The 20400-nt window shown below is 43.6% G+C and overlaps 1 long non-coding RNA gene across 1 annotated transcript in view; it reads right to left on the bottom strand.

Annotated features, from left to right (window-relative positions):
- Positions 1-3300: 3300 nt before the first annotated feature.
- The window catches only part of LOC308349433, a 30623-nt gene continuing 13523 nt past the window's right edge, over positions 3301-20400 (bottom strand). The window contains exon 3 of the long non-coding RNA XR_013967450.1: positions 3301-3723. This is a non-coding gene — a long non-coding RNA (uncharacterized lncRNA). The remainder of the gene's footprint in view (positions 3724-20400) is intronic.

Genomic DNA, 20400 nt, shown 5'->3' with positions numbered 1-20400 from the left:
CCCACAGAATTGCTTCCTTTGCCTTCTAGCAAGTTCCCAGGTGATGTTGATGGTCTAGAGACCACACTTTGAGAACCACAGGCTTTGTTATTTTCAAGGCACCCTCTGGTCAAGCTGTCCTGTGAGAAGGGGATTAAAGAGGGTCCTGACCTTTAAGAACTGTGACCTTGGGACGCCTGGGTGGCTCAATCGTTAAGTGTCTGCCTTTGGCTCAGGTCATGATCCCAAGGTCCTGGGATTGAGTCCGCATCAGTCTCCCTGCTCAGCAGGGAGCGTGCTTCTCCCTCTGCCTGCCACTCCCCCTGCTTATGCCTTCTTTCTCTGTCAATGGGTAAATAAAATCTTTAAAAAAAAAAAAAAAAGAACTGTTGACCTTGGGGGCGCCTGGGTGGTTCAACTGGTTAAGCATCTGCCTTCGGATCAGGTCATGATCTCAGGGTTCTGGGATAGAGCCCTGCGTAGGGCGTCCCGCGTAGGGCTCCCTGCTCAGAGGGGAGTTTGCTTCTTCCTTTCCCTCTGACCCTCCTCCATGCTTGTGCTATGTGTGTGTGTGTGTGTGTGTAAAGTAAATAAACAAAATTTTAAAAAAGAATAAAGAAAAACTGTGACCTCAGATGTCTCAGATGGGAGACACCGGAAGCAGGTGAAGAGGGCTTCTGAGAGTACTGGGCTCAGAGAACAGCTAGGACTCAAAGGATCCCACTCCTGGAGGAGGCAGGAGTTTCGAGACATCCGTGAAATGGCTGCCTCATTTTCCTATGTCCTCTTTAATAATAGAAAAACATTTTTTATCGCTGTTCTAAGCATTTTACACATCCTAATTCAATTAATCCTCACAAATCTGTGAAGTAAATTCTCTCATTAGCCTCCTGTATGAGCAGAGTTGTAGCCTACCTCCCCCTGAGAATTGATATTTGATGTCCTAACTGCCAAAACCTCAGAATGTGGCTGCATTTGGAGATACGTCTTTAAAGACATAAATAAGTTCAAATGAGGTCATTTGGGTGGGCCAGAAGCCAATATAACTGGTGTCTTTGTAAGAGGAGGAAATTAGAATAGTCCCAGGTGGAGGGAGGACCATCTACAAGCCAAGCAGAGGCCTGGGAAGAAACCAGACCTGCCAAAACCTTGATCTCGGACCCAGAACTGTGAGAAAACAGATTTCTGTTGTCCAAGCCAACCAGCTTGTGATAGTGAGCTAGGGCAGTCCTTGCAGACTAACGCACTTTCATTGTACAGATAGAGAAACTGAGGCACACCAAGGTTAACGAATGTGCCAACAGCTACCTGAGCCCTCCCAGCCATGTTCTTTTCTTTCCAAGCCACTAGGCACTCTGCTCACCTGCCCTCATCCCCTCCCCCAACTAGAGTGAACATTTTTGCACATCTCATTGGGCTATTAAGATGGTCACCTAACAGGATGCCTGGGTGGTTCAGTTGGTTAAGCGGCTGCCTTCAGCTTGGGTCATGAAACCAGAGTCCTGGGATCAAGTCCCGCATCAGGCTCCTTGCTCGGCGGGGAGCCTACTTCTCCCTCTACCTCAGCCTAACACTCTGTCTGCCTGTGCTCATGCTCTCTCTAGCTCTTTCTCTCTCTAACAAATAAATCTTTAAAAAAAAAAAAAGAAAGAAAGATGGTCACCTAAAACACATCTTGCCACGCTCCTCCCACTTCCAACCCTTCTTCCCCACTGCAGCATACCATCCCCCTTCACCCCAGGGATTTTTCTCTGACCCAAATCAATGTTGTCCCTATTCTGTCTAAAGCCCTCAATGGCTCCCCACTGAAAAGGATGCAGCTTTTCAAAGCCAGTTGTGGCCATCATGACACACCACTCCGCAATAGTTCGACACATGTTGTCTCCCCAGAGAGGCAGGATGGACCCCAACAACGGGCATGCCAAGTGGGTATTTAGCTGATCACCACAGCCATTGGAGGTCTCTCTTCTCTTGCTTTGGCTTATTAACTGGTTCTGCTCCCTGCTTGTGTTATGAACTGTGCTAGTTTGTGCTGCATATGCTGAGTCCTACTGAAGCATCAGTAATAGATCATCAATAATAGATTTTTCCAGCCAACATTGGAATTTTCAATAGTTGGCATGTGGGAACAGGAGTATGGGATTGAGGTCCTCCTTAATGTGGCCCTGGATCATGTACCTTGGCCTGGACCTACCTATATGTCTCATTGCACCGTACATCAATTTCAGCATAAGCCACGACTGATGCCAGGCTCAGAGGAATGACCCTTACTGTGTGACCATTGGGTATGTGACTGATGCCCTCACATGGCAGAGAGCAGTCATCCTGTGGCCTGCTGAGGTTCACACTTCTAAAAAGCAGATGGCTCTGCTGAAGCCCATGAGCCTTAAAGGAAAAAGATGCCATAGCCTCCCAATGCACAGACCCAAGGCTATTCCTTCAAAACACATGCTTCACCTCCTTCTTCACCTAACATAGCCCTGCCACCTCGGAACCCAGTTACCAGGACCTTCTTAATATGACTTCCTTCATAATTATTTTGAGTTTCATCTGTGTTGTTGCAGGTATTGATAATTTACTTTTATTCTTGGGCAGTGTTTCCTTGTATGCCATGATTTGTTTACCCAATTGTCTGTTGATGAACATTTGGGTTGTTCACAATTTTTGACTATTACAAACAAAGCTGCTATGAACATTCACATACAGGTCTTTGTATGAACATTTTCTTTCTCTTGGGTAAATACACAGGAAGGAAATGGCTTGGTGACATCATAGGTGTATGTCTAACTTTTTAAGGAATACCAAGCTCTTTTTCAAAATGGTTGTACCACTTTCATTCCCAAAAGTACTGAGTGAGAGTTCCAGTTGACCTTCACCCTCAATGACACTTGTTGTGGTCTTTCTCTTTATTTCAGTTATTCTCGTAGCTGTGTAGTAAGATTTTATTGTGGTTTAATTTACATTTCCCTAATGACTAACTAGGTTGAATGCTGACATCTTTTTGTGCATTTATTTGCTATCTGTATCTCTTCTTTGGTGAAGTATCAGTTCAAACCTTTTCCCATATTTTGTTGAGTTGTTGGTTTCCTTACTGTTGAGTTTTAAGAGTTCTCTATACATTCTGAATACAAATAATGTATCCTGATGGTCTACACCTACACTGGCCAATATGGTAGACCTTAGCCATAGGCAGCTATTGGACACTTGAAATGTGGCTGGTCTGAATTGAGATTTGTTATAAGTATAAAATGCACAGAAGATTTTGAATTATAAAATTCCCAAATTATAAAATATCTCCTTATTAATTTGTACATCGATCTTATGTCACAGTAAATGTTTTTAATAGCTTGGGTTAAATAAAATATATTACCACAAGTGATTTCATCTTTGTTTTTAACGTGGCTACAGAAGACTTGGAATTACACAAATGACTCACATTATATTTCTGTTGTACAGCACTTTGAACCAATCATAACAATATTCTGTATTAGGGTTCTCCATGGAAATAAATCAATAGAATTGATTGATTGATTGATTGATTTTAAGGAATTGGCTTATGTGATTATGGAAGAAGGCAAGTTCCGACTACTACAGGGTGAGTCAGCAAGCTGGAGACCCAAAAGAGCTGGTGGTTTCGTTCCGGTCTAAGTCCAAAGGCCTGATAACCAGGATTGTGTTGGTGTGGTTCCCATCCAAAGGCTGGCAGGCTCCAGACCCAAGAAGAGCTGATGTCCTGGTTCAAACCTGAAAGCAGGGAAAAAATCAATGTCCCAGTTCGAAAGAAGTCAGCTAGGAAGAACTCTTTCTTACTTGGGAGAGAGTCAGCCTTTCTATTCTATTCATACCTGCAACAGAGTGAAGCCTACATTAGGGAGGGGAATGTGCTCCACTGGGTCAACCAATTTAATGTCAATCTCATCCAAAAATACCCTCACAGAAGCACCTAGAATAATACTTGACCAAAATATCTGGGCACCCCGTGGCCCAGTCAAATTGACACATAAAATTAAGAAGCATCATATGATCCATTTTCCAGCCTCCCTCGAAGCTAGAACCAGCGACCCAGTTATGGGTAATGAGATGTGAAGGGAAATCTGCTCAGGGAGTCCTAGGAAAACTTTCACTCGCATAGAAGGAGACATGATTGGCACCTTCTTCGTGTCTCCCCAGCTTACATGTGGATGTGACGCCTACATCTGGAGTGGCCATCTTATAACAAATGAGGGGAGAAACATCAACATGCTAAGGATAATGAAGGAGAAATATGGAAAGAGCCTGGGGGCCCAGTGGTATTTTGGGTCACTAAAACAATAACAGCAATCGGCTTGCCTTTGGATTTCTTCCTAGGTGGTTAAAATAAACCCTTATTTATTAAGTTCACTGTCACATGTTGTTGTTGTTACTTGCAGCCGAACATATTCCTAACTGATATTAGAAGAATAGTGGGCACTATTTTAGGCATTAGGGATTACAATGACCTTGGGATGGGAAGACTCATTTTATTTGTTTATTTTTAAAGATTTTATTTCTTTGAGAGAGAGAGAGAGTTAGGAGGAGAGTGTGAGCAGGGGGAGGGGCAAAGGGAAAAGCAGACTCCCTGCTGATCCCAGGACCCTGAGATCATGACCTGAGCCGAAAGCAGACACTTAACCAACTGAGCCACCCAGGCAGCCCAGGCAGACTCATTTTAAAGTCAGGGTGGGGGGGTGGGGGGGTAATACCATGTAAACAAGATAATGTAAGACTGTGGTAATTACTATGAAGGAAATAAATAAATAGAGGGAACTGGGTACAGCTGCTTTGTGATATGATATTTAAACTAAGCTGTAAAGAACTGAAAAAGAGCTGGACACACACACACACATACACGAGAAAAGGATTTTCAGGCAGAGGGAATAGCAAATGAAAACACTCTGGGATGGAAAAGAGCTGGTGAAGGGACTGAAGGAAGGCGTGGGACCAGAGGAAGCAATGAAGAGAGTGTAAGGGTGAGGCTGGGGAAAGAGGCAAGCTCCAGATCATGAAGGGTTTGAGGGGGCCACAGAACGTAACTGGGTGTTTAGGTGCAACGGGGAAGTCTTGAAGGCTTTCGTGTCATACCCATATGGTGTTAAGTAGGAGAATTCTAGTTGCCGTGTGCAATGTGGACACTGGAAGACCAGCAGGAAGAGGTTGCAGTACACGGAAGAAATAAAATAGGTAATCACACATACAGCTGCATAGCTAAGATGGGACATATGATGGAAATTCACAGCGACAAGATCAGTAGGGCTTGAGACACCAAAGCTCTCAAATCTGTAATTACATTGGGACGCCTGCGTGGCTCAGTCAGTGAAGTTCAGACTCTTGGTTTTGGCTCAGGTCATGATCTCAGGGTGGTGAGATCCAGCCCCAGGAGCTCCGCACTCAGAGGGGAGTCTGCCTGAGGACTCTCTCCTGCCCCTTCCCCCCACTCATTCATGTTCTCTCTTTCTCTTTAAAATAAATCTTTTTTTTTCTTTTTTTTTTTTTTTAAATCTGCAAGTACACTAAATCCACCAACGACCTCAGATTACAGGATTTGGTCTGATTCTCTCCACTTGTCATAAGAAGAATTTGTGATCCAAAGAGGTGATATTTGGCTCAAGGCCACAGAAATCACTCACGGAATCAACCAGCTCCTTCACTCCACCTTCCGTGCCTGGCCCTCACGAACCTCAAGGCTTTCTGAGCCAAATTACCATGCGTTTCCCCACAATAAACCCATCAAGGCCTTTTCTGGGAAAACTACCGTCAACTTTGCCAGCTACAAGTGTTTACCTGACCCCAATCCCAGCTCTCCTCAATCCCAGCGTTCCACTTCTGGGAAAACAAGTAGGCTGGGGGCTGGGGGCTGGGGTTGGGGGCGGGGTGGGGGGGGTGGCGGCAAAAGATCTGGGAGTCACCATAGTTCTCACCAGATCCACGAGGGGGCAAAAGAGAGCCAACGGGCCGGTTGCCATCCTTTCTCTGGCTCCCAACCCGGGGAGGAAGTGGAATAGAGAGAGAAGATGAGGCCCAGCTTTGGGCTGGGATGGGGAAGCAGGGGCCGAGGAAAGGGGAAGCCCCAGGAGCACGTCAACTGCTCCCTTCGCCGTCATAACCAAGGTGCTAGGCACAGCGCGGTTTGGGCAGAGACTCACCTGGGGAGGGGGGCGGGGCTTTTACATCTCAGTCAGCCATTGGCTGCGGGCTGCTGGGGGTGGGGACACCTAGTCTACCAAACTCCGAGCTCGGTTTGAGCTAATTCTCCGGGGAAGAAAGCCTATAGGTGACCCAGGCGCAGGCACTAAGCACCCCAGCTGCGGAGTGGTGCCCCAGCCTGTAAAGGGATTCGGGAGAGGTACCAACAAGCAGCCATTTAAGTCTCCTCTCCTGTTTACTCCTGCCCCCTTCCAGTCTCTCTCGCTCTTTCCAGGGTGGGAACAGGGGAGTCTATCCTGACACGGACCCCGGACCCCGACACTGGGAGAGAGTTTTCAGAGCATCTGGACAAAGTCTGTGAGTCTAATGGGTCCTGAGGCCCGGCCTCCCGCCCTGGATCCTCTTGCCAAGCCCAGGGGAATCTCTCTTGCACAACATTTGCCTGTCTCCTATTTCCTGCCTGACTTAAGAAGGATTAGGTCATACTTTTAGCTTTTGACCTATTTCTTTTTCTCCAGAGGACTAGGCTAACTTTTTCCTCTTTATGCCTGGGGGGAGGGGGCGGTGGGGGGGGTCCCCATTCTCACCACTCTATCACTTAAACCAAAGGGGGTTTGTGACTCTGAACAAAAAGAATGCTTATTGCAGCAGGAATACCCCATACCAGCTAAGATACCCACCCACCCAGCCTCTGCTGGCTTCTGGAGCCCACTAAGCACCATAAAGTTGGAGAAAAGGAAAGTCCAGCATCTGGATCTCCTTCCTGTGACTGAGGAAATCCCTACTGACTGGTCAGCACAGAAATTACATGAGATGTTTTTCACTTTCATTTCCAAAACTGGGGGCTTTAGCCAATAAGGTGTTTCCACTCAGGTCTTTGAGTCCCGCAGCAAATGATGCAAGGAAGGGGGAACTATAGAGGATTCCTCCTGGTAGTGGTGGTGGCTGTGGAGTGCCCCCTCACCCTGCCCATGCTTCAGCAGTGTAGTTTTGACCATGGTGCTGACTACCCAATCCCCACCCTTTGTGCCTGTGTGATCTCTGGGTCTAGTTGTCCAGTGGTCCTGTGAGCTCATCAATACCCTTTGATGAGGTTTCTTTTCTGCTCTAGTCACAGGTTGTTTCTGCTGATTGCCACTAGGACCTGATGGATGTAGGGTCTTTGGAAGGTTGGAGCAAGGAGAGGTGATAGGATCTTGATTGGATCTAACTTGCACTTTAAAGAAATCCAACCACAGTGAGGTTGTGAGTAAACCAGTTAGACCGACAGTTAGGGCTCCTCCGGCTGGGGTGGTGACGGTGGGAGAAGTTGAACAGAGCTTTAGAGGTGAAATCAATTTGCCTGGGTGATATAGTGGGTGTTGGAGAAAAGGAGCTATCACAATGTCACACAGGTTTCTGTCTTTTGTAAATGGGCGATGTGGTAGACTATTGGCAAAAATGGTCCCATTACTCTTCCCTCCCATTAATGTGACTTTGTAGCTCCTCCCATGAAGGGGCAGAGCCTATTTCCAAACCCCTTCAAGCACAGCTTAGCCTTGAGACTTGTTTGCTTAGCCTTGAGACTTGTTTGGCCAAAAGAAGGTGGCGGAAGTGACAGTGTATTAGTTCCAAGTCATGACTCCATGAGGCCTTGCATATTTTCACTTGCTTTCCTGGACCCCTCCAATTGTTATGTGAACAAGCCTGGACTGGTCTGCTGGAGGGCCATTCGACACCAGCCAACTCCCAGCCAGTGCAGCAACTGATCACAAAAGCATGAGCATGCCCAGCCAAGATTAGCGGAGCCCAGCCAACCTATAGATGCACAAAAAATAATAATTAATGCTTTAAGCCACTTAATTTTGGGATGGTTTGTTACACAACAAGAGCTAACTGATATATAGAAAGAGAGAGAGAGAGAGAGAATAGAGATAGATAGAAATCGAGATCGAGATCGAGATAGATCCATTCTGACTGAGCTCACCTCTGTGTGGTCTTTCAAGCACCCCGGTTACCTGGACTTGCTGGTGATCTCCTCTACCTACCAGTTTGGACTTCCCTGTCCCAGGTCTGCCTTCGGTACACTTGAACTTGCTCTGATTTTTTTAATGCTCTTTCTTGGGCATCCCATCTGCCCCTCAGGCCAGCCCCTGGTCTTCTTGTGCCCCAGAAGTCTGCTTTATCCCCGAGTCCCCACACCCAGCTTCAGTACCTACTGCTGGCCTTTGAGATTTGCCTTGCTTGAGTCCTACAAGTAGGTGAGGCTCCCACAATTCTCTCTGAGCCTGGGTTCTCAGCCTCAGAAGTGATTCAAACCCCTAGAGCCCCATTCGGGAAACACTAGGCCCCAGGACAGAGCAACTGGGGGAATGCATGCTCCTTTGTGCCCACTCTCATGGCCTCACCTGTGCCCTTGTAGAACATCTGTGACTCAATGATCCTCCCACTACCTCTTTGACAGGCTGCCCTCTGCTCTTCTCCACTCAATACTCAATACTGGGCCCCTCAATACCCAGGCTCTGTGTAAGGCTCAACCTGTGTGGGTCGCCAGAAACTACTTCATCCCACCAACTCAAAGACCCCCAGGAAACTGGTGGACATGGGGAGCTGGGAACTGACCTGGGACCTCTGTTTTGCCTCCTGTGAATAAAGATAACCCGAAACACAGTAAAAAGGATGACTTATTGGGTAAAACCCCAACAACTGACATAATATTCACATCTTTGTTTTACACATTTGCTTGTTAGAGGCATCTAGGTCTGGTGGAGACATAGTTTCCCCTTTCTATTATGAACTATTCTAATGGGAAGAAGGAGAAGAGGAAGTGAAGACTCTTCCCCAGACCTAGGGAGAACCTGCTCTGTGTCTTCTTACCAGGACGTTAGGGAGAGGCTATAGATAAAGTAGATGGGCCTGAAGGCATGAAGACCCCACACTTCAGCCCAGTTATCTGGGATGCCTGACCTTTCTGGTCTAAGAAGAGCTTTCTCCCCACCCCTAACCACCACACCTACTGCAGGTGTCCCCACTGCAGACGCAGCTCATCCTGGGCTTTCTGTCAAACAAAGTCAGAGCATGTTGGGGGCTCGATAAATCCGTCATTGGTCCAGAACCAATGGACCATGGGGCCTCATGACCTCCCCGTCTACTCTAGCTGCCAGTGAGTATGGGCTGGCACTGGCTACAGATTCAGGGAGGGGATGTCTGTAGGGCTGTTCTTGGGAAGCCTGCTGAGGGGCACAGAGCCTTGGGGAGAGAGAGAGCACTGGGGGGCTCATGCCAGCCCCAACCTGTTCAGAGTGTGTGTCCATCTGACTCATAAGGCCCTGGGCACTTGCAGAAGCAGGGGACTTCTGGGCCTCCCTCATTGATAGAATCTACAATCTGGCAAAGAACATGCCAAGAGGAGGAGGCAAGAGAGGGAGGGTCAGATAAAGCGGGAGCTGAGGGAGGTCCTTCCATGACTTGATATTCTTGGAATCTGTCCTGATCATGCTAAAGTGGCCTTGGAGAGCAACAGGGGCTGGGATGCTGGCAGTATTGTCATGGATGCTGAAGGGAGACATGGCCCAAGTCTTCCCTGATGAAGATGCAGCAGAAAGGAGGGCAAAGTAGGAGGGCTGGTGAGCCCTCATTCTTGTTCCCTTACATCTGGGAACTAGAGGGCCCATCCCTGGGATGTGCCATTGCTGCCTGAGACTGGGAGGACACCGTGTAGGAGAGCTGTTGTGGGGGTGGGATGAGGCCAAGGCTGGCCACCAGGGGGCAGCTGTCAGCCCCACAGTCTTGCCAACCTGCGGAGCTCCTCAGCAACAGAAAGGCCCGGGCTGGCTGAGATCTTACATTAAAAATCCCGGCGGGGGTGGGGGGGGGTGGCAATTGGGTAGCTCAGTCTGTTAAGCACCTGTCTTTGGCTCAGGTCATGATCCCAGCATCCTGGAATTGAGCCCTGCATGAGGCTTCATGGGGCTTCATGGGGCTTCCTGGCTTCCTGCTCATTGGGGAGTCTGCTTTTCCCTCTGCCCCTCCCCCCACTTGTGCTTTCTCTCTGGCTTTCTTCCTCTAAATAAATAATGTTTAAAAAAAAAAAATCCCAGCCAGTAGCTGCTCTACTGACCCAATGAGGGATCCTCAGGTGGAGAGGGGTGAGATGCCCTGCAAGAAACCTTCATCCCATCAGGCAGACCCCTAACTAACCCAACCAGGTTTCAGCACCAAAAATGGGAGCCAATGCTATAATAACCTGGCCTCAGTGGGACTTCCAACCCTGGCCTCAGACTTCATTTATTCACTAGCCCTTCTGCAAAGACAGTGACAAAATCTCCCCTCCCAAAGCCAAAACCAAAGCAAAGCCTTTGAAGGCCAAGAAAGTAGCCCTGAAGAGCTTCCCCAGCCACAGCAGAAAAAAAAAAAATCCACATATCACCTACCTTCTGACAGCCTAAGATAGTCTCTGAAGTCGGCCTGAATATCCTAGAAAGAGCTCCCCAGGAGAAACAAGCTTGACCACTATGCCATCACCAAGTTCCCCCAATCACTGAGTCAGCCATGAAGAAAGTAGAAGACAACAACACATTTGTGTACATTGTGGATGTCAAGGCCAGCAAGTACCAGATCAAACAGGCTGTGAAGAACCTCTGTGACGTTGATGTGTCCAAGGTCAACACCCTGATCAGGCCTGAAAGGGAAAAGAAGGCATATGTCCAGCTGGCTCCTGACTATGGTGCTTTGGATCTTGCCAACAAAATTGGGACCATCTAAACTGAGTCCAGCTGCCTAAATCTACATATAAATTGTTTTCACCATTAAAAAAATAAGTAAAAATAAAATCACACCGGTTGTGTTCTTTGACCAGGAATACTGCTGGGAGGGAATTTGTAGTACTAAATCCTTACATAGAAAAGAGAAATGAGAAAAAGAAGAGCAAAAAACCACAAACAAATCCAGGAGAAAGAAGGAAATAATAAAGATAAGAGCAGATATCAATAAAACTGAAAACAAGAAAATTATAGATAAAAGCAATAGACAGGGGCACCTGAGTGGCTCAGTCAATTAAGTGACTGCCTTTGGCTCAGGTCATGGTCTTGGGGTCCTGGGATCGAGCCCCAAGTTGGACTCCCTGCTCACTGTGGAGTCTGCTTCTCCCTCTCCCTCTGCCTCCCCCCAGCTTGTGCTCTCTCTCTCCCCTTCTCTCTCTCAAATAAATAAAATCTTCTTTTAAAAGCAATAAAACAAAAAGTTGTTTCCTTAAAAAAAATTAGTAAGATAGATAAACCTCCAACAAGACAGACAAAAGAAGAAAGAGGGAAAACAGAAATTACCAATATTCAGATAGAAATAGGTGGTCTCATTATAGACTCTGCAGACATTGAAATGATAATAAGGAAACACAATGAACTCTACACACGGAAATTTGACAACTGAAATGAAATGAGCCACATTCTCAAAAACCACAAACTATCACAAATCCCCCCCCAAATTTGAAACGGATAATTTAAGCAGGTCTTTAACTAGTAAGGACGTTGAATTCATAATTTTAAGACTCTCAAAAAAAAAAAAAGAAAGAAAAAGAAATATCTAGACCCAGATGATTTCACTGGAGAATTCTATCCAATGTTTAAAGAAGAATTAACATCAATTTTATACACTCTCTTCCAGAAAATAGAAGGGGAAGGAACATTTCCCTATTCATTTTGTGGATCTAGTATTACCCTAATATCAAAAACAGGCAAAGACAGGACAAAAAAAGAAAACTATAGACCAATATCCTTCATGAATATAGATGCTAATGTCCTTAACTAAATATTAACAAATAAGATTCAAAATATATTTTAAAAGACATATATTTGTGTATCAAAAACAAGTGGGCCTTAATTCAGATAGGAAAGCCTGCTTCTGTATCTGAAAACCAATGTAATCCACCACACTACCAAGAAGAAAAATTATATCAGATGCCAGGGTGGCACAGCTGGTTGAGTATCAGACTCTTGGTTTTGGCTCAGGTAGTGATCTCATGGTCATGGGATTGGGCCCCACGTCAGTCAGGCTTTGCACTCAGCAAGGAGTCTGCTTGAGAATCTCTCCCTCTGCCTCTCCCACTCATGCTCACACACTCTCTCTCTCTCTCTGAAATAAATAAATATTTCTTAAAAATCATTTTTTAAAAATGATATCAATTGATGCAGAAAGGCATTTGACATCTGTTCATAATAAAAACTCTCAGGGGTGCCTGGATGGTTCAACCAGTTAAACATCCAATTCTTGATTTGGCTCAGGTCATGATCTCAGGGTCATGGAATCAAGCCCCACAAGGGGAGTCTGCTTGAGATTCTCTCTCTCCCTCTCCCTTTGCCCCTCCCCCTGCTCACTCATTCTCTCCTTCTCAAAAAAAAAATTAATTAATTAATCTTAAAAAAAAAAAAAACTCTCGGGGCACCTGGGTGGCTCAGTGGGTTAAAGCCTCTGCCTTCAGCTCAGGTCATGATCCTGGGATCCTGGGATCGAGCCCCGAATCGGGCTCTCTGCTCAGCAGGGAGCCTGCTTCCTCCCTCTCTCTGCCTGCCTCTCTGCCTGCTTGTGATCTGTCTGTCAAATAAATAAATAAAATCTTTAAAAAAAAAAAACTCTCAGAAAACTCAGAATAGAGAGAAATTTCCCCAACTTGATAAGGCATATTTACAGAAAGCTACAACTAACATCACATCCAATGGTGAAAGACTGAATGCTTTTCTACTATGAAGAAGAATAAGGTGAGGATGTCCACTGTCACCAGTGCCATTCAACATAGTGCTCTAACCCATGCAAAAAGGCAAGGAAAGGAAATAAACATACAGATTAAAAAGAAAGTAAAACTCCTCTGTTTGCAGATTACATTGTTGGGTCCCCCCAAAATTGGGTACCCCAATAATGGGTCCGTGATTAAAGGAGCGAGACTGATAGAAAGCGAAGGCCAAGCAAAGCTTTATTTCGCGCCAAGCATCAAGAATCAGACCGACCATCAAACAAACGGGTCCGGCCGGCCCCTGCAGAGAGAATGACCCCTCCCAGCTTTCCAGACTAACTTTTATAGAGCAAAGGCCATGTGGTTGGGCCTGGCCCCACACAGGTGGCTAATTGAATTACAATTCACCCCACAGTAGCCATGGAAACTAGCCCATCACCTTGGTAACTAGGAGACAGTATGCGCCCCCACTGATTGAATACCTCCACCTGGCCTGACCCACCCTTGTACTTGGACTTTGTTACCTGGGACTGATTTCCTGGACTTGCTTTTAAATAAGTTCCTGGGGTGGGGGTGGGGGGCAAGGTCAATTTAAGTTTTACAACAAAATGGCAGTTCAACTGGGGTGAGGCCACCCTGGCTGAATAGGCCAGAGTGATCGCCTATCTAGAAAATACCTAGTGATTTACAAAACAAAACAAAAAAAAGCAAAAACAAAAAAATAAAACCTTCTGGAAGTAATAAGTGAGCTCACCAAAGTCACAACATAAAAGATCAACATATAAAAATCAATTGTATTTTTTTTTCTATCTCCATGCACTCAGAGAATATATTGGAAAAACAACACACCAGCAGGGGTCTGGTTGGAGTCCCCATGAGAGAATATGCACAGGCTGGCAAAGAACATGTATAGTGGAAGAAGCAAAAGAATGAAGGTTAGGGCAGACCAGGAGGGCCTAAGGAAGGTAATTCCATGACCTGATACTCTTGAAACCTGTCATGAACAGAAGAAAATGTCCTTAGAGAGCAAGGGAGTTGGAGAGCTGGATTTTTTGGGGTATGACACCAAAAGCACAGGCAACAAAAGCAAAAATAAACAGTGGGACTACATAAAACTAAAAAACTTCTACACACCAAAGGAACCAATCAACAGAATGAAAAGACAACCTACCCAATGGGACAAAAGAGTCACAAACCATATATCTGATATATCCAAATATTGGTTAATATCCAAAATATATAAGGAACCCAAGCAACTCAACAGCAAAAAACAAAAACAAATGACCTGATTAAAAAAACAGACAAAAGACCTGAAGAATGAAGGGACGTTATTCCAAAGAAGTCATGCAAATGATCTATGAAAAGATGCTCAACCTCACTAATTATCAGGGAAATGTAAATCAAAATCACAATGAGAGATCACCTCACTTCCATTAAGATGGCTATTATCAAAAGACCTGAAAATAACTAGTGTTGGCCAGGGCTGTAGAGAAAAGGGAAACTTTATGCACTGTTGATAGAAATGTAAATTAGGACAGCCACTATGGAAAATAGTATGGAGGTTCCTCAAAAATTTAAATATAAAACCATTGTAGGACAGCCAATATCACTTCTGGATATGTATCCAAAGGAAGTGAAATCAGTATCTCAAGGAGATAATGTGCCCTACGGTGCTCATTGTAGCATTGTTTACAATAGTCAAGATATGGAAACAACCTGTCAATCTACAGATGAATGGATACAGAAAATGTGGTATAGGAGCACCTGGAGGCTCATACCTTTAAGTGTCTGACTCTTGATTTCAACTGAGGTCATGATCTCAGGCTCCTGGGACCGAGCCCTGCATTTGGCTCCACACTGAGTAGGGAGTTTGCTTGAGGATTCTCTTGCTCTCCCTCTCCCTCTGCCCCTCCCCTGGTCACGCTCTCTCTCTTTTTCTTTCTCTCTCTCTCTCTCTCAAATAAATCTTTTTTTTAATGTGGTATTTATATACAATGGAATATTATTAGAAATCCTGTCATTCACAGCCTGGATAAACCTAGAGGACTTCATGCTAAGTGGAAAAAGCCAGACACAGAAAGACAAATACCGTCCAATCTTACTTACATGTGGAGTCTAAAAAAATCTAACTCATGGAACCAGAGAGTAGAACAGTGTTTGCCAAGGACTGGGGAAGGAAGGCAGAGGAAATATGGGGAGATGTTGGCCAAAGGCTACAAACTTTCAATTATAAGATGAATAAGTTCTGGAGATCTAATTTATAGCATGGTGATTATAGTACTATATTGTATACTTGAAATACTATATATACTGTATACTTGAAATACTTGAAATCTATATTGTATACTTGAAATCTGCTAAAATTCAAGGGAGATCATAAATGTTCTAACACACATAAAAACACTAACTATGTGATGTAATGGATGTATTCATTAACTTGACTGTGGTCATCATTTCACAAGGTATACATATTAAAACATCATGTTGCACACCTTTAAAAGGTATTGTACTATCTAAACATATACAATTTAATGGTTAATCATAAGCACACCCCTCAATAAACTGGAAAAAATGCAATACCATTTATAGTTGTTAAAATTTATTTATTTATAAACAAATGATATATTTACATATAAATTTAACAAAACATGTATAGAACTTGTATACTAAAAACTACAAAACATAAAGACATTTTTTTTAGATTTTATTTTTAAGTAATCTCTATCCCCAACGTGGGGCTTGAACTTCCAGCCCCCAGATCAAGACTCACATGCTCTACTGACTGAGCCAGTCAGGTGGCCCAGAAATTTTAAAAATCTAATTAAATGGAGAGAGATAATGTGTTCATGGATTGTGTTCACTATAGTAAAGAAGTCAATTCTTCTCAAACTGATATAGAAGTTTAATACAATTCCTATCAAAATCCCAGAAAAATGTTATATAGACAAGATTACTCTCTAATTTGTACAGAAAGGAACTAAGAATTTTGAGAAAGAATAATAAGGTGGGAAGAGTTCATTCTATTCAATGTTAAGGTCTAATATATAGCAATAATCATCAAGACAGTATGTTATCAGCAGAGAGATAGACAAACAGATTAATGGAATGGACTAGAGAACGCAGAAATAGCCCTACACAGACACAGCCAACTGACCATTTTTTCTTTTAAAACTTTAGATTTTATTTATTTATTTATTTATTTCAGAGATAGAGATTGAACAGAGGAGCAGAGGAAGAGAGACAAAGCAGACTCCATGCTGAGCTCAGAGCCCTACATGGGACTCAATCTCCCCACCATGAGATCATGACCTGACCTGACATCAAGAGTTAGACACTTAACTGACTGAGCCACCCAGGTGCCCCTGGCCAACTGACATTGATTAAGGTAGAAAAGCGATCCAATAGAGAAATTTTTAGCAAATGGCGTTAGAGAAATTAGATATCCATGGGCAAAAATATGAAACTAGTCCTAAACCTCACATCTTATACAAAAGAGTCCCTCAAAATGGATCACAGATTTAGAGATGGAACTATAAAACTTTTAGAGAAGAAAGTCATCCAAACAGATGACCTAAGAGTTCTTAGATATGACACCAAAATCTTAATTCATAAAATCAATAAACTGGGCATTGTCAAAATTAACAACTTTTGCTCTGCAAAAGATACTGTTAAAAGGATGACAATAAAAGCTACAGGACACCTGGGTGGCTCTGTTTGTTGGGCGACTGCCTTCGGCTCAGGTCATGATCCCAGAGTCCCATTATCAAGGCCCACATCAGGCTCTCTGCTCAGCAGGGAGCCTGCTTCTCCCTCTGACCCTTTCTCTTCTTATGCTCTCTCTCTCTCTCTCAAATAAATGAATAAAATCTTTTTAAAAAGAAGAAGAAAATACAAGCTATACTATAAAAAGAATATTTGCAGACCACATATGTAACAGAGAATGCATATCAGAATATATAAGGAACTCTCAAAATTTAACATTTAAAAAAACAAAACAATCCAATTAGAAAATGGGCAAAAGGGGCACCTGAGTGGCTCAGTTGGTTAAACAACCGACTTTTGATTTTGGCTCAGGTCATGATCTTGGGTCATGAGATCCAGTCCCCATTGGGCCTCACACTCAGTACAGAGTCTGCTCAAGATTCTCTCTCTCTCTCTCTCTCTCCCTCCCTTTCTGTCCCTCCCCCATTCACGTCCACTCACTCTCGCACGCTCTCTCTCTCTCTCTCTCTCAAGTAAATAGGTAAAATCTTTTTTTAAAAATGAGCTAAAGACGTGAAGAGATGTTTCACCAAAGAAGATGTACATTACGGTAAATAAGCCCATGGAAAGATGCTTAACATCATTAGCCCTTAGGGAAGTACAAATTAAGACCATATATAATATCATCACATACCCGTTAAAACAGCTAAAATTAAAAAACAAATAGTGGCAATACCAAATACTTGAGAGGATGCAGAGAATCAGGATCTGTCATACATTGCTGGTGGGAATGGAAAATTGTAAAGCCACTCAGAAAATAGCTTGGCAAGTTCTTTTAAAAAACGAAGGATACACTTACCATACAACCCAGCAATGGTTCCCCTGGACATTTATCCCAGAGAAATAAAGTGTTATACCCACACAAAAGCCTGTCAAAAACTGTTCATCAGTTTCAATTATAGTAACAAAAACTGGAAACAAACAAAACATCCTACAAGTGAATGGTTACACAAACTGGTTCAGTCACAGCAAGTGGTACATTCACTACTCAGAAAATGAAACGATTGGTACATTCAACAACCTGGATGGATCTGTGGGACTTGGTGGGGCGGGGGGGAATACAAAAGATCACATACTGTATACTTACACTTGCGTAACATTTTCAAAATGACAAAAATATAGAGATAGAGGACACATCCGTGGTTGCCAAGGATGAGGGATGGTAGGGAGAGGAGCAAACATGACTACAAAGGAGTAGTGGGAGGGAGATCTTTGCAGAGGTGCCATAGTTCTGCATCTCGACAAGAGTGGTGGTTATGAAAACCCATAAAAATAACAAAATAACTCAGAACTATGCATACATCATATCGATGTCAATTTTCCAGTTTTGATACCTTACTATAGTCAGGTCGGATGTAACCATTGGGGGGAGCAGGATGAGGGGTATGGGGCACCTGAGACCTTTCTCTACCACCTTTGTAACTCTCTGTGAATCTATAATAATTTTAAAATAAAAAGGGGTTTTCAGATCAATATATGATAGTTCACAGGATGACAGCCTGGCTTAGACTGTATTGGCTTTGAAGTTGTGGAATGGGAGAGAAGCAAGCCCGTATTTTTGGCATGTGGGAGACAGGGAGAGGAACAGAAGAGACACATGAGTTTCAGCTGTGGCTTACACTTCTTCCGTCTTTGTTTTTTTGTTTTTTTTTAATTCTTTTTTTTTTAATTTTAATAAACATATAATGTATTTTTATCCCCAGGGGTACAGGTCTGTGAATCGTCAGGTTTACACATTTCACAGCACTCATCATAGCACATACCCTCCCCAATGTCCATATCCCCACCACCCTCTCCTATCCCCCCTCCCCCCAGCAACCCTCAGTCTGTTTTTTGAGATTGAGTCCTTTATGGTTTGTCTCCCTCCCAATCCCATCCTTTCATTTTTTCTTTTCCTACCTCCCCCCCAATCCCCCCACATTGCATCTCCACTTCCTCATCTCAAAGAGGTCATATGATAGTTGTCTTTCTCCGATTGACTTATTTCGCTAAGCATAATACCCTCTAGTTCCATCCACGTCATCGCAAATGGCAAGATTTCATTTCTTTTGATGGCTGCATAGTATTCCATTGTGTATATATACCACTTCTTCTTTATCCATTCATCTGTTGATGGACATCTAGGTTCAACAGTTTGGCTATTGTGGACATTGCTGCTACAAACATTCGGGTGCATGTGCCCCTTCAGAGCACCACGTTTGTATCTTTAGGATATATACCCAGTAGTGCAATTGCTGGGTCAGAGGGTAGCTCTATTTTCAGTTTTTTGAGGAACCTCCACACTGTTTTCCAGAGTGGTTGCACCAGGTTGCATTCCCACCAGCAGTGTAGGAGGGTTCCCCTCTCTCTGCATGCTGGCCAGCATCTGTCATTTCTTGACTTGTTAATTTCAGCCATTCTGACTGGTGTGAAGTGGTATCTCATTGTGGTTTTGATTTGTATTTCCCTGATGCCGAGTGATGTGGAGCACTTTTTCATGTGTCTGTTGGCCATCTGTATGTCTTCTTTGCAGAAATGTCTGTTCATGTCCTCTGCCCATTTCTTGATTGGATTATTTGTTCTTTGGGTGTTGAGTTTGATAAGCTCTTTATAGATTTTGGATACTAGCCCTTTATCTGATATGTCGTTTGCAAATATCTTCTCCCATTCTGTCAGTTGTCTTTTGGTTTTGTTAACTGTTCCCTTTGCTGTGCAAAAGCTTTTGATCTTTATGAAAATCCCAATAGTTCATTTTTGCCCTTGCTTCTGTTGCCTTTGGTGATGTTCCTAGGAAGAAGTTGCTGCGGTTGAGGTCAAAGAGGTTGTTGCCTGCATTCTCCTCAAGGATTTTGATGGATTCCTTTCTCACATTGAGGTCCTTCATCCATTTTGAGTCTATTTTCATGTGTGGTGTAAGGAAATAGTCCAATTTCATTTTTCTGCATGTGGCTGTCCAATTTTCCCAGCACCATTTGTTGAAGAGGCTGTCTTTTTTCCATTGGATATTCTTTCCTGCTTTGTCAAAGATTAGTTGACCATAGAGTTGAGGGTCTATTTCTGGGCTCTCTATTCTGTTCCATTGATCTATATGTCTGTTTTTGTGCCAGTACCATGCTGTCTTGATGATGACAGCTTTGTAATAGAGCATGAAGTCTGGAATTGTGATCCCACCGACTTTGGCTTTCTTTTTCAATATTCCTTTGGCTATTCGAGGTCTTTTCTGGTTCCATATAAATTTTAGGATTATTTGTTCTATTTCTTTAAAAAAAAGTGGATGGGATTTTGATAAGGATTGCATTAAATGTGCAGATTGCTTTAGGTAGAATAGACATTTTCACAATATTTGTTCTTCCAATCCATGAGCATGGAATATTTTTCCATTTCTTTGTGTCTTCCTCAATTTCTTTCATGAGTACTTTATAGTTTTCTGAGTACAGATTCTTTGCCTCTTTGGTTAGATTTATTCCTAGGTATCTTATGGTTTTGGGTGTGATTGTAAATGGGACTGACTCTTCAATTTCTCTTTCTTCTGTCTTGTTGTTAGTGTAAAGAAATGCGACTGATTTCTGTGCATTGACTTTATATCCTGACACTTTACTGAATTCCTGTACAAGTTCTAGCACTTTTGGAGTGGAATCTTTTGAGTTTTCCACATACAGTATCATATCATCTGCAAAGAGTGATAGTTTGACTTCTGCTTTGCCAATTTGGATGCCTTTAATTTCTTTTTGTTGTCTGATTGCTGAGGCTAGGACTTCTAGTACAATGTTGAACAGCAGTGGTGATAACAGACATCCTTGCCATGTTCCTGACCT

This window comes from Martes martes (assembly GCF_963455335.1).
Source record: "Martes martes genome assembly, chromosome: 9".
NCBI lineage: Eukaryota > Metazoa > Chordata > Mammalia > Carnivora > Mustelidae > Martes > Martes martes.
The sequence above is the reverse complement of the archived record's forward strand: the minus strand, read 5'-3'. Positions and strand labels throughout refer to the sequence as shown.